Below are 12,391 nucleotides of genomic sequence, written 5' to 3' on the forward strand. Positions count from 1 at the left end.
TTTTCAAGTCTGCAAATTAAAAGCTGATTACGCAAAACAAAAAACTCTGCCTGCTGAAAACATGTTACGGGTGTTTTGGGGGGGCAAATAAGATCAAATAAGCCTAAAGCATATGAAAGCTGCAATCTATTTATTGTTTACAGTAGTATATATTAATGTGAGAAATGCAGTCACCGTTGTTTGTGTTAATTTAATCTGCCTGCAAGCTATAGATTAGGTAGAAGAATTTAAAAAGTCAAGTTTATTTTAAAGCACATTCCTGCAAAAAGGCAGTTCAAAGTGCTTTACATCACAGAAGCATAGTACAGTAAGCAATTGTGAAACAAGCAATTATCACATTTTGTCAAAACTCAACAAAATCATCAAGAAGATTTGCTATAAATTTATTGATCAGTGTTCCAGATATTATGAATCAAAGGCAACATTATGGTTTCCAGTTCCTTGAACTCAGTGTTTTAGCTGGTTTGCAGTTTTCTGAGGAGTTAGTTTCACATTGGTGGAAGATAAAAAAAAACCCCTCAAAGCTGCTTCTCCCTGTTTGGTTCTGATTCTGGAGATGCAGAGTAGACTACAACCAGAAAACCTGAGTGATCTTTAAGGTCGATATAACATAATAATAATAATAATATAATAACAGATATTTCATGTGTTTTGGTGTTAAGCCATTCAGTGATTTATAGACTAACAAAAGTATTTTAAAGCCTATTCTCTAAACTACAGGGGATACAATTCATGCAGATTTAAAATATTTATTAAATGTAAGATTTAGAGTAAATGAGAGAAACACAAGTGATACAGAAACACACACAATGCATGATCTTGCACGTAGTCTTACTCACACACACACGCACAACCCAAAGGTCCTCCTTGAATCTAGTCCAAACACACACACTCTCAATTAGCCGGGGCCGCCAAGGCGACGTCAACGCGAACTTCTAAACAATAGGCACAGGGGATCCATAAAGCATAAGGAGGAAACATGAGCTAATACCACTATTCCAATTAAAGAAACATTTGTTGCCTCTGACACCTAAATGTGATTCTCCACAGCTGTGGCTTGCTCCAGTACAATAGTAGGTCTGCGAGGGCAGGGTTTGTTGTATTGTTGGCCACCGATTGTGTGAAAGGTTGAGTCAGGCCCAGACCCGGTCTCCTGAGAGGAATGCTTCATCACAACAGAGGAGACCTTTTGTTTTCCCTTTTCAAAGGATTTCCAGCACTCCCTGCTCCAATCTTAGCCTCCTTCATAAAGACACGGAAAGTTCAAGTGGATGGTGATGAAGCACATAAATTTAACTCTGTGGTTGCAATTTTCACTAGGCATTGTTGTAATGTTGTGAAATCTGCTGGAGGGACAAGTCAGGAAAAACGAAACAAAAAAACTTTCATATGTTTTTGGTAAAAGGCAAATGCTTTCTCATGTTGTTAAAATGTTGACACTTATACTGTATCTGGACAGTTTAGTCCCATAGTCAATGTAATGTTTGATTATTATTCAGAGAGAGAGAAATGTTATCACCTATTGTGTTGGGTATCGTCTGTATGTGGTCTATAGTTTCTGTAACAGTAGAGGTCACTCTTCTCTCCTTCCTTTATAAACAGAGCCCTGAAACAGACATGTGAGCTTCAAAGGACAGACACACTGAATGCACAAAACTAATCCAACATTCAAGGGCAAATACATATAATTATTATCAGCAAAATGTTTTTTTTTATTATTATTTTCAGTTCATGCTTTCAGGTCACCATTGTTCAGTTTTAATTATATTTCCCAAATTAGGAACTTTACAAACAAAATTGTGAAATAATTTGCTTGATTACGTTATTTGTGTGATGGCAAACGTTGATATCAGTGAATAACACAATGTCCAACTGACAAGGTCTTCATCTTGAACTTAAATGTATAAATTGAAAATGTATGCATCATTTTATCCACTAAGGAGGAAGAAGTCAGAAAAAAAATGTGATGACGGCTGTGTCTTGAAAACTTAAACCAGCACACTCTTGCTGAAATTAAAAGGGCTCTGTGGGAATCTCAGAAATTCACCTCAGGAAGACAAACTGCTGACAAAAACTAATTCAAAATACTTCTGGCAGCATTCAAGTAACACATCGCAGTTTCTGCTCCAGTTCTGACCAGCATTGTCATTAGGGTGCGTAAGAATGTCAGCATTTAACAATTTTCCAAATAAATCTCTTCAGCAGAATATTATATGCATAGAAAAACCTTATCTTTTGCGTTATACTTTTATTCATGTGGATTTATATGAAGGAACGACTATCACAGCACTTCAAATCGGTAAGGCTGAGTACAGTTTTCTGTAGTCAGGCTTATATAATATATATATATATATATATATATATATATATATATATATATATATATATATATATATATATATATATATATATATATATATATATATCCCTTATTGAATTATAGAAAAAGCCTTAATGCTCCTTTGAAAGTAAATATGTTGAACTTCTCATGTGTACTAAGACAATGATTCTGATTTCTACACTGCCAAACAGGATATGTAAAAAAAAAAAAAGCAAACATCTGTTATCCTTCTTTTTTCCGTTTTCTTTCAAGAAACTGCTGAAACAAATTCAGTTTACATATTGGAAATAGGGAAAATAGTTCTTGTTCTTAAGAATGTTTATAGTTAATGATTTGCTTTTCTGGAGGCCGCGTAAACTCGTGTGTAAAAGCTGGATTTTCCCTTGAATTTTACCACCAGAGTGTTCCTTTTCTTAGTGGTAAAGCCCTGATGAAATCCAGAGGTTGAATAGCTTTGGTGGGTGCTTTCCTTTTCAGATCTTTCATCTCAGGCGGGCTAACCTGATCTTGTGCAGTTAGACTATGAGCCGGAGATCTCTGAACTTCCTGGTGTCCCAGTAATGATTGTTAATGATGTCATCTGATCAGGAGGAGCGGATGTGTGTAGCTATGAGTATTTTGTGTTCAAAATCTGGTCTGTGTGTACATCCAGTGTTCTTTGGAGCAGATACCTCATTAGATTGAGATGGGGCTCATTTTGTTTTGGTGGTGGAGGTGGAAGGGAGTGCAGCAGGAAACATACTTGACAATGAACCCCAGTGTCTGAGCAAGCAACCATAAGTGGCCTCATCTTCTGTCTGAGTAAGAGGCCGTGACTTTGATTTTCATCAGCCCTGAGTCTTAGACAGTACTGACAGTAAAGTTGAAAAGGAAACTAAATCTTACCTTGGTTATTTATTATTGTAGAAAAATACAAAATAAGTTCATTTCTGTACACTTGCACTTTCTGCACTTGCTGAGAGCAGGGCTGTGAGGGTTAATGGTACTGAATCATATAAAGTGAACTTATCAGATTTAATTGAACTGAACTGAATTCACCCGATACTAATTCAATTTAAATTAATTACATTGAACGAAATTTAACAGAATTAAACTGAATAGAGTTTAAAATAAGTATAGATAAAAGTAAAGAATAACACAGTAGAGCTGGAGTGATTTAAACTGTGTCAAATTGAATAAATAGATACTAAGCTAGACCAACATATTATGAATTGATCTAAAGTAATCTGAACTTAACTAAATCAATAAGAGCTGAAATGTTTCAATTGTGATGACTTGACGTAACCTGAATGGAACCAGTCTAATTAAAATTAGGATTAAAAGAGCTTTAGTGCTTTAAAGCATGTCGAAATCATTCAAAAGTGGAAAAAACAGTTTTAACAGGTCAAAGCAGCAATACAAGAACCTGAACTTATTATCAGTAGCTCTGGGAATGCTCAATACTTCATAATTGACAGCAGAGAGAATACTTAACTCGTTCCCATTTGAGAACATTATATCACTATTATTTAAATTATACTTGGATGCATTTAGCTATCTTACTTTAAACACTCAACTTGCACTGTAATTTAATATTTCCTAGGAAATTCATCGTCTCCTTTGTTCATTTTCAAAGTAGATTAGTGGAATTGAAAAATGTGTGTTTCAACCAAAGACGAGGGGAACAACCTCTGATCAACAAGAAAAATATATGTTGTTATATCTGGGTCTAAAATTTAAGTCAAACCTACCAGTAAATGTGGGACTAAATGTTTAAGATTGCTTCACTATATGGCTTGATTGTAACTTTGACTGTCACATATAATTTTACATTCATTGTGTAGCCTGAAAGTGTAGTTTAATTTGATATTGATGGTAAGTTTTCTACAGTTTTTAAAACATGTTAAGAGTACTTTTGACTATTTTTAATTTTTATTTTATTCTTTTATAACTGTCGCCATACACAAAGATATACTTCACAAGAAATTTGCTGAATATTTAAATGTATTTACTAATATTACAGACTAGAAATCCGAACACCATATCCTCACCAGAGGGCCCCGGGAGAATATGGCCGAGCTGTTAGATTGCTTGAAATCCTGCTTGTGTCTCACACAAACAAAGTTTAATGATTTCCTCTCCCAAACATACAGATGTGGGCAGACAAGGCATCATAAAAGCCTTGCAGATAGTGCTAATGGGACCGTGGTTGTTAATGGGGCCAGCAGTACTCTCATTGATAAATGATGCTTATCATACTCAAAGCACCAAGGATTTGTTTCACTTTTCCCACTGCCAATTCTTTGATTTAGCCACAGATAACACCCTAATGACCTGTGGTATTGATGTGGCTTACCATGCTTGTTGTAATTTGTCGAGATAAAGGCAAACATTTTCCTGTTTCGTCGCTAAAAGCACAGTTTTGGTGTGACCATGCAACGCCTGGTTAATGAAATATAATAAAGTGAAGAAATTACATTGGAAAAATAAACAGGATGTCCGCTAATAACGCGGTTGGTTGCTTATTGTATTTCTGGAATATAAATACAGCTCATGGTTCTTTTTTGAGCAGCCTACTCTTTGCAGAGTCCCATACAACCATTTGCCAGCCCCGCATTTAGGCCTCAACTAAATGGCTGTAATTACATCATGTTTGCCTCCCACCTCATAAGAGGGGATGGAAGTAAAGGGGGATGACCCCTTACTTCCAGAACATGACCTGGGAATGTAGACATGCAGCCTGTGACAATGGCAAGCATGGTGACCTGTCTAATGGGCTACAGCTGATGCCCTGCAGCATCCATCTGTTCACTTCCCTTCTGTAGGTCTTAGACAGTGCTAATCATGAGGTAAATGCATTTTTACAGAGTTTGTACATTAGTTCTGTTGCAAAAATGCAATGAAAAAACTTTACTGCTCATCCGAGTTTCTGCAAAAGATCACAAACTGGGAAGCAGCAACAAATGCACTCCTTCATCTGAGTGATATTTTACAATATCTGTACTGATATGAAAAAAAAATACATCCCTCTTGACTGCAAGCTGGAAGAAATTTATGTCCTCTCATTTAATATAGTTGTCTTTTGATGCTTAATGCACCATTAGGACTATGTTTTATGTACTGTTTTATGCTGCACTCACTACCTAAGACCTGATTATGAGCAGCTTGATCAATATCCTCACGTATCTGGTTCTGGAGGGGAGAGAGAGGGTTCTTATTTAGGAAGTAAATTGAGCCCAAACTTTCCTGTCAAAGCGGTAAAAGACTTCTTGAAAATTTGTGGTAAATTAGTAGCAGATGTGTATGTTTATGCAGATAAATTGAATTATCTGGGCTTTGTTGCCCAGGCACTGGGTCCTCAGTGGCCCTCTCTAATCATGCTGTCAGTGATTTAACTGGCTTCAATGGCTATTGCCATTTCAGGGGAACTAAGGCAGGCACCAGGAAATGAAACACGGTTGCTTTAGCATAGATTGTTTAAATAGTGACTTAACTCTCCCCCCACTAACCACAAAGTTAATCTCCTTTAGTGTTATGAAGGAAAGGATGGATTAAAAAAAGAATACAATATAGAATGCACATATTTTGTTGCAGTCTTAATTTGACCATTGATCTAATCACGTGTACAGCACAACAAGCACTTTCCACAAGCAATTATTTCGTAAATATTCATATGCAAGATATTAATTTAAATGTTAAATTCTGATATTAAGCCAGTTTTACATTCTTCTTTCTTATTCCATCCAACTCATTTGAATAAGAAGTTGCCACTTAGCAGAAAGAAACAATATGGTTTTAATTTGCGACGATTGTGGTCACACTGCATGATTTTGACCCAAAAGGTTTTGGTTTAAGTTCAGTACAAATGTATAGTTAAATAAAACTGCGTTTGGACCTACATTAAAAAGTAAGGGTTTTCAGTTAAAGGCTCACTGACAAGGTAAAACCGCTAACAGATTAAAAAGATGAACTGTTGTACTTTCATTCTGTACACACAGAATCCTTTAATAATATTTTTTTTCTTAGAGACTATTATGAAATCCATGTCATTGCAGAGTGTCACAGTTTTTGTCCATAATAATTGGGTCAAACGGCAAGTCAAACTGTAAACAAGTGAGGCTGAGCACACAGAAGTCATGGGGTCAACGCTCTACTGCTAAAACAGTAGAAGGAGTCTGCAGAGAAAAATAAGGAAATCTGGAATAATGTTCTTTAGGCTGCAGGACTTGACCAGCTAAACATAATAGAATCCAACATGAATTCTACAATGTATGAGAGGATGTTTGAGTAAATGAAAGGCTACGTGTACAAAAAAAAAATACAGCTGGAGAAGGCTTTGTAATGTTAAAAAAGTCACATCTATACTGACAGCACATAAGATGTGTTCCCATTATCACTTCGGCAAACATTAGCACTCGCAAAAATGTTGGTTTAAGTGAGATCTAGATGTTCCTGAACAAAATTAACACTATATGGAGTAACTATGCAGCCACCTCAAGCCATTCAGCATTTTGACCTTGTTCAAATAATACTGGAAAAACAGATTTGCTTCATCTTCATAAACTAACTGCAATGAACACCTCCCCATTACTGATACATGCAATATTTACACCAGCTCTGAATCGTGGCAAAATTCTGATGTCAAACCACTTTTCAACATTCTTCTATGTCCAAGTTACCCTTAGTATTTACCTTTTGTAGGTCAGTTTTTTTTAAATGGTTGAATATTCTATGTGAGTAATCTATACCAACAAAGAAAGTGGGAATCCGTTTTTGAAACAGAAATTTGCAAAGAAAAATGGAAAGTAAGCTTCACCACTCTGTGATGAAGCTTGTGTCAAGGCCCCACTCTATCCTTTAGCAGACCCAACCCTTGACCAGGGGAAGGTCCTTTATTATTCCCCATCAGGTCTGCCATTTTTCACCTTTGTCTAAAAATACAATGGAGGAGGTGGGGAGGTCTGAAAGATTGCTCAAGAATTGCCGGAACAAAGGGAGCGAACTTGGAGGGGCTAAAAATACAGCACAGCGTGTGAATACGATAAAGGACTTCACGAGAGGACGCTGACAAAGCTTTGCTGACTTTCAAGTGGGAGAACAATGTGGCAGACACTTTCAGGGCGTTTGGCTGCTCGCGGTGGCGGCTGGACAGGCTGTGAAGCAGGATGTCGACATCAGCCCTCATGGAGAGAACTGAAGGCTGCCTAAAGACAACATATGAGACAACGGGGAGCAAATCATGATTGTTATTAATATGAAAACTTGAGAGACTTCTTTCAGCTAAACTGTTACACTTGTGATTGTGGCTGCAAAGACAATACAAAGCAAGAGAAACAGATAGGGGGCTGAGAAAGGTCATACCAATAGGTGCAACATGAGAAGGGCCCAAGACCCCTCATTTGGACAAAAGAGGGCTGGACTTAATTACCTTCAATTTTCCCCCTGCCATCACTTTCTCTGTTGATCACTTTTCCCAGAAAAATAAATGCATGTGCGCATGCGTATGTGTGTGTGTGTTAAATTGTGTTTCTCAAAGTAATATGTTGTATGTTTTTATGGCTAAATTTGTAATTTAGTAGTGGATGCTGTGCTCTGGAAATTCTGGGCTCCCTCGTCTGTAATCTGATTTCAATGGCAGTGCCTTTAGAGGTGGAGTCAATCTGATTTGCTGCTTTGACTGAGCGACTGGTTTCTGTGTGTACGCATGTGTGTGTTTGATACAGAAGGTTAAATACTTATAAGGCGCCACCACCCAGCTAGTCAGTATCGTTTCTGCTGAGGCATTATGGGCATTGTGGGCATGCCACAGAAAATAAGGTCAGTTAGAATGTAAGGAGATATTGAAGCTCGTAAAAAAAGAAAAAAGAAATTATGCAAAACAGTAAAATCTTCCTGATTCCATCAAAAAATCTTAGACATCACCAAAAAACCCGGAGCTGCTCTGAAAATGACTAAAATCACAGCTCAGTTTTGTTGTTTTGTTTTTTAATGTGGGGTTCTGTGTGGCAGTTGTCAGTAGTAAACATAAGCCAGTTACTGGTTTCAAGTGGTATCAAGGTTTTAAATACGAACAATTTCAAAACTGCTAATATTTTCTGACATTCTGTTCTTTCTGTTCAAACTAAATTTAAAGAGATACCAGAGAAAGTCATGGAGTGACCAATGTCTTCCTCAGCTGTATGCAACATAAAGTAGTTCCTTGCTCTCCCCCTGATGCTTCCTGCCAGACGACTGACACTTTTTTGTCGCTTTCGAGGCAGACAAATTCACTTGCTTTGATATACTTTTAGTAGCAAATGAGTGCTGACGTGGCAACTAAGTGTTTTCCAGATGGTCTGTATCGCCCAAAAACAGAAAGTCACATGTAGGATTTTTTTTAATTACATTTTTACATTTTTGAAAGGTAAGTTAAAACAAAAACAAACAAAAACAGACCCTAGAAGAACTCAGTCCTGAAATATATTCAACTCCTGGTCTAAATTGATTTGGTGGATTTTTTTCTGTTTGGTTGAGAAAATACAAACAAGCTAAACAGAATAATGCACAATAATAATAATAATAATAATAATAATAATAATAATAATAATAATAATAATAATAATGTGGTTTAGAAACAGCACATGAAGTGTTTGAAACCTTTGAGTTGGACATTGATAGACTAAATCCTGCATGAGAGTTTACTAATGACTCAACTTTTAAAATATGATGACCATATGACATACAACATTCTACTGCTTCTCTAGTAATGACACCTACAAGGAGCCCTGACATTGTGCCATTAGGCCTTTGCTGACTTGCTAACGTACAGTATTCAATAAAAAAAAAAATCTCAAAGCAAAACTTTGTGAATGGATGCTTTGTTGATTTTAATTTGACTGCACTGTCTCCCAGGGTGCAGGTTTTGCTCACAACATGTGTTACATTACAGTGCATTTCCTAAAATAAGTGTGAGCTGGGTCCCCGATTGACTTGATGCTTGGTCCTGTTTGATCCAGATCGGAGCTTTTGGTACATACTGACAACTAAAAACAAACTGTCATCCGAATCCTTTAAAAAACCCTCCTTGGATAATCAAAACAAATGATTAATGACTTACAATTGCTGCTTAAGATGGATGAGTTGGACCTCTCTCTTACATAATTTAAGACTGCTCAGTTGCACCACACGCATGGATGCATGCATGAAAATTCAAATTCATACAAACATTCCTCAACATGGTACTGTTTACTGTAATTAGTATCAGTCCATTTGCAACCCACTGACCCAGAGTGACCCACCAGATCTGGGTCAACAGGGACAAGCTGCACCACAGTGGAGACGCTTGGGGATCAAGGTAAGGCAGGCCATCCATGTAAGAGTGCATTGTCATGTGTGCCAGTGTAAGCGGGGCAGAGGATGGATGTCTGGGGCTGAAGTGTGTGTGTGTGTGCGCGTGCGTGTGCGCGTGTGTCTACCAGGTGTCTGTTGGCAGGTGACAAAGGCTGGTGTGCAAACTGTAAGTGTTTCTGTGCACGTGTGGGACTTGGTGGCTGTGTGAGCGTACTCCTCATTGTGCTGGACTTCAGAGGCCCAAGCGTCTCCTGCTTCCTCTCGGAGGCAGCGGGTTAAAAATAATGTGGTGTGCAATGAGCAACGGGGAGCAAGGCGCAGACAGCAAGGAGCCAGAGAGTCACACATACACACACCCTCAGCTAATCACACTTGCTCTCGCGCACACACACACACACACACACACACACAGTACAGTAGTGCTCTATGGATTTTTTCCTGTTTTATTGGTATCTCTCTTACAGACCAAAGATCCTCATAAACGCTATTATACACAAACAGAAAGGATTGTCATTCAAGTCACTCACACTTCATCCTTTATTTCAGAACAGACAGAAAACAGATTTAACATCTGCTTAGGCCTTTTTATTTTCACGTTTTATACTCCCACCTCATTTTGCTTCTGAGAAAATTGAGTTGCTCAGAAGTTGTTGTTTTTTTTATTCAATATATTCCAATGAATACAAACAAAAACAAACAAACAAAAAAAAAACAGACAGCTCACTGATTGACAAACTGCACACTGATTCTTGTTCTATAAATAAAGATACATTTAGTGACACAAGGTGGCACTGGGATCTTGCTGGTGACCAAGTAAACCTTTGACTCCGGCGTACCGTGTGCATGTTTACGCTGACTATCAGAAAATTATGAAGAGAGCACCAATGACTCACAGGTAAATGTCCTATCGCAGCTTTCTCCATATCTTTCTTGTCTACCCCTCCCTCCATCGCGTGAGGAAGCCAGGGCGGCAGCAGTCTCTCTCCGCCCTGAGATAAGCCTGACTCCAGTCAGCCCTGCGCACCTCCTGTCATCTGTCTGGTCTCCTTATCAGCTGGACTGTGCAGAACAGTGGTGTTGACGCTCTAATTAAACCCATGCTTTCTCACCTGGCCCCAGCACACAAGCGTCTTTGATCTACAAGTAGAAGGTTTTGCTGCATAATCTTACAAAAGGTTCTGTGGAAAATTGTTGAATCTTAAATGTTAATGTTCAATATATTTGTCTTCTCTCTATTGGAAAACCTGAAAATGTTTCCTTGAGGATTGTGTGAAACCACAACAGTGTTTATGTGCACTGTGTATAAAGTTAAAGTGTTTAATAATAAATCAAATACATTTTTAATCCTGCTTTTTAAGTTACGATCGCTAATTTTTTTTTTTTTTCCTAAGTTGCAGAATAACTTTTTTTTTTTTTTTAGAAATATTTTATAAAACTCAGTTTAGAGGTTAACAGTAATATTTGGTGGCCTTTCAAACTGTATGACTCAAATATGTTGGGTATCTTCCCACAAACTTCTTGCCGTAGCTTAAAATTTCTGCCCATTCCTCTTGACACACAATTTCAACTTCACATTTCTTCATTTGCACTAGGACACTATTCCTGGACCGGGTAACAGCTATTCAGTTCTGCCTTATTTCACCATTAAAGTCCAGGCTTAATCTGGCTGGAAAAGGGGGGCTAACTGGCTGATTGACCATTACCATGTCCAGACTGTGTTCTCTTATGATGGTGCCAAGCAGAGTTTATGATATGTACAGATCTATTATGCTGACTTGAAGAGACACAGTGGCTACTGCAACACCAGACACTGCAAACAATGATTTGTATCTTTTAAGATGGATTTCTGCTGGTACGTATTGAAAATCTTGATAGGATAAATGATTACTGTTTGATAAAAATAAAAAAAAATAGCAGTTTTCTTAGTAAGGTGGTATTACCAGGGATGGCCATTCTACTCAACATTTTTCTTCAACTTTATCTGATGTTGGTGTGTACAAAGTGGGAGTCTTGCACGTTTATGTTCTTTTGAGTCATGCAAGTCAAAGATGAATTTTCACACCTTTCAGTGTTCTTATCAGTGCCTCTGACCTAAAGCAATTAAATCACCTCCATGGACAAAAATCAATATTCACAGACTTAAGCCATGACCAACAGGTTACATGGTTCCAACCAATAAGGTAAGTAAAATGGTCTATTTTGCCTCAATTCAGTGTATCTGAAACAACATATGCCTGATAAGGAGACTCTGATAGAGGACTGCAGAGACACTTGAGGAGAGGGTTGCACACAAAAGGTATACTCATAAATGTTTATAGCTCACCATTAAACTTTGCTTAGATGTCGGATGTGTCAGTCGCTGATAGCAGAGCTCTGTCAGTTGATTTATGGCCTTCCTTGAAATTGCCTTAGTGACGCCTGGGAAGGATGACTAACCAACTCAGGTAGGGTCAACAAGCTCAGACAGTCAGATAAGAGGAAGGCAGACACAGAGACAGAGACAGATAGCCCCTGGGACAGACAAAAAGAATGAGGGTCGCTTCATGTAAACATGGCAGACATCTCTTGATCTGCCCCGAAGACACAAGACCAGCCGCAAGCTAGTTTATCTGATGATGCTATTGTTTATCCCGATTTGATACGGAGGTCATGCAAGTTAATATTTAACATTATCAAATTAATTTGAAAACCTTTTTTTTTTTTCCCCCACCATAAAAAAATACTACATCAGTCATCTATTTT

The sequence above is a fragment of the Poecilia mexicana genome, unplaced genomic scaffold (genome assembly GCF_051168715.1).
Source record: "Poecilia mexicana isolate PSO_F unplaced genomic scaffold, ASM5116871v1 scaffold_12, whole genome shotgun sequence".
In the NCBI taxonomy this organism is placed as follows: domain Eukaryota; kingdom Metazoa; phylum Chordata; class Actinopteri; order Cyprinodontiformes; family Poeciliidae; genus Poecilia; species Poecilia mexicana.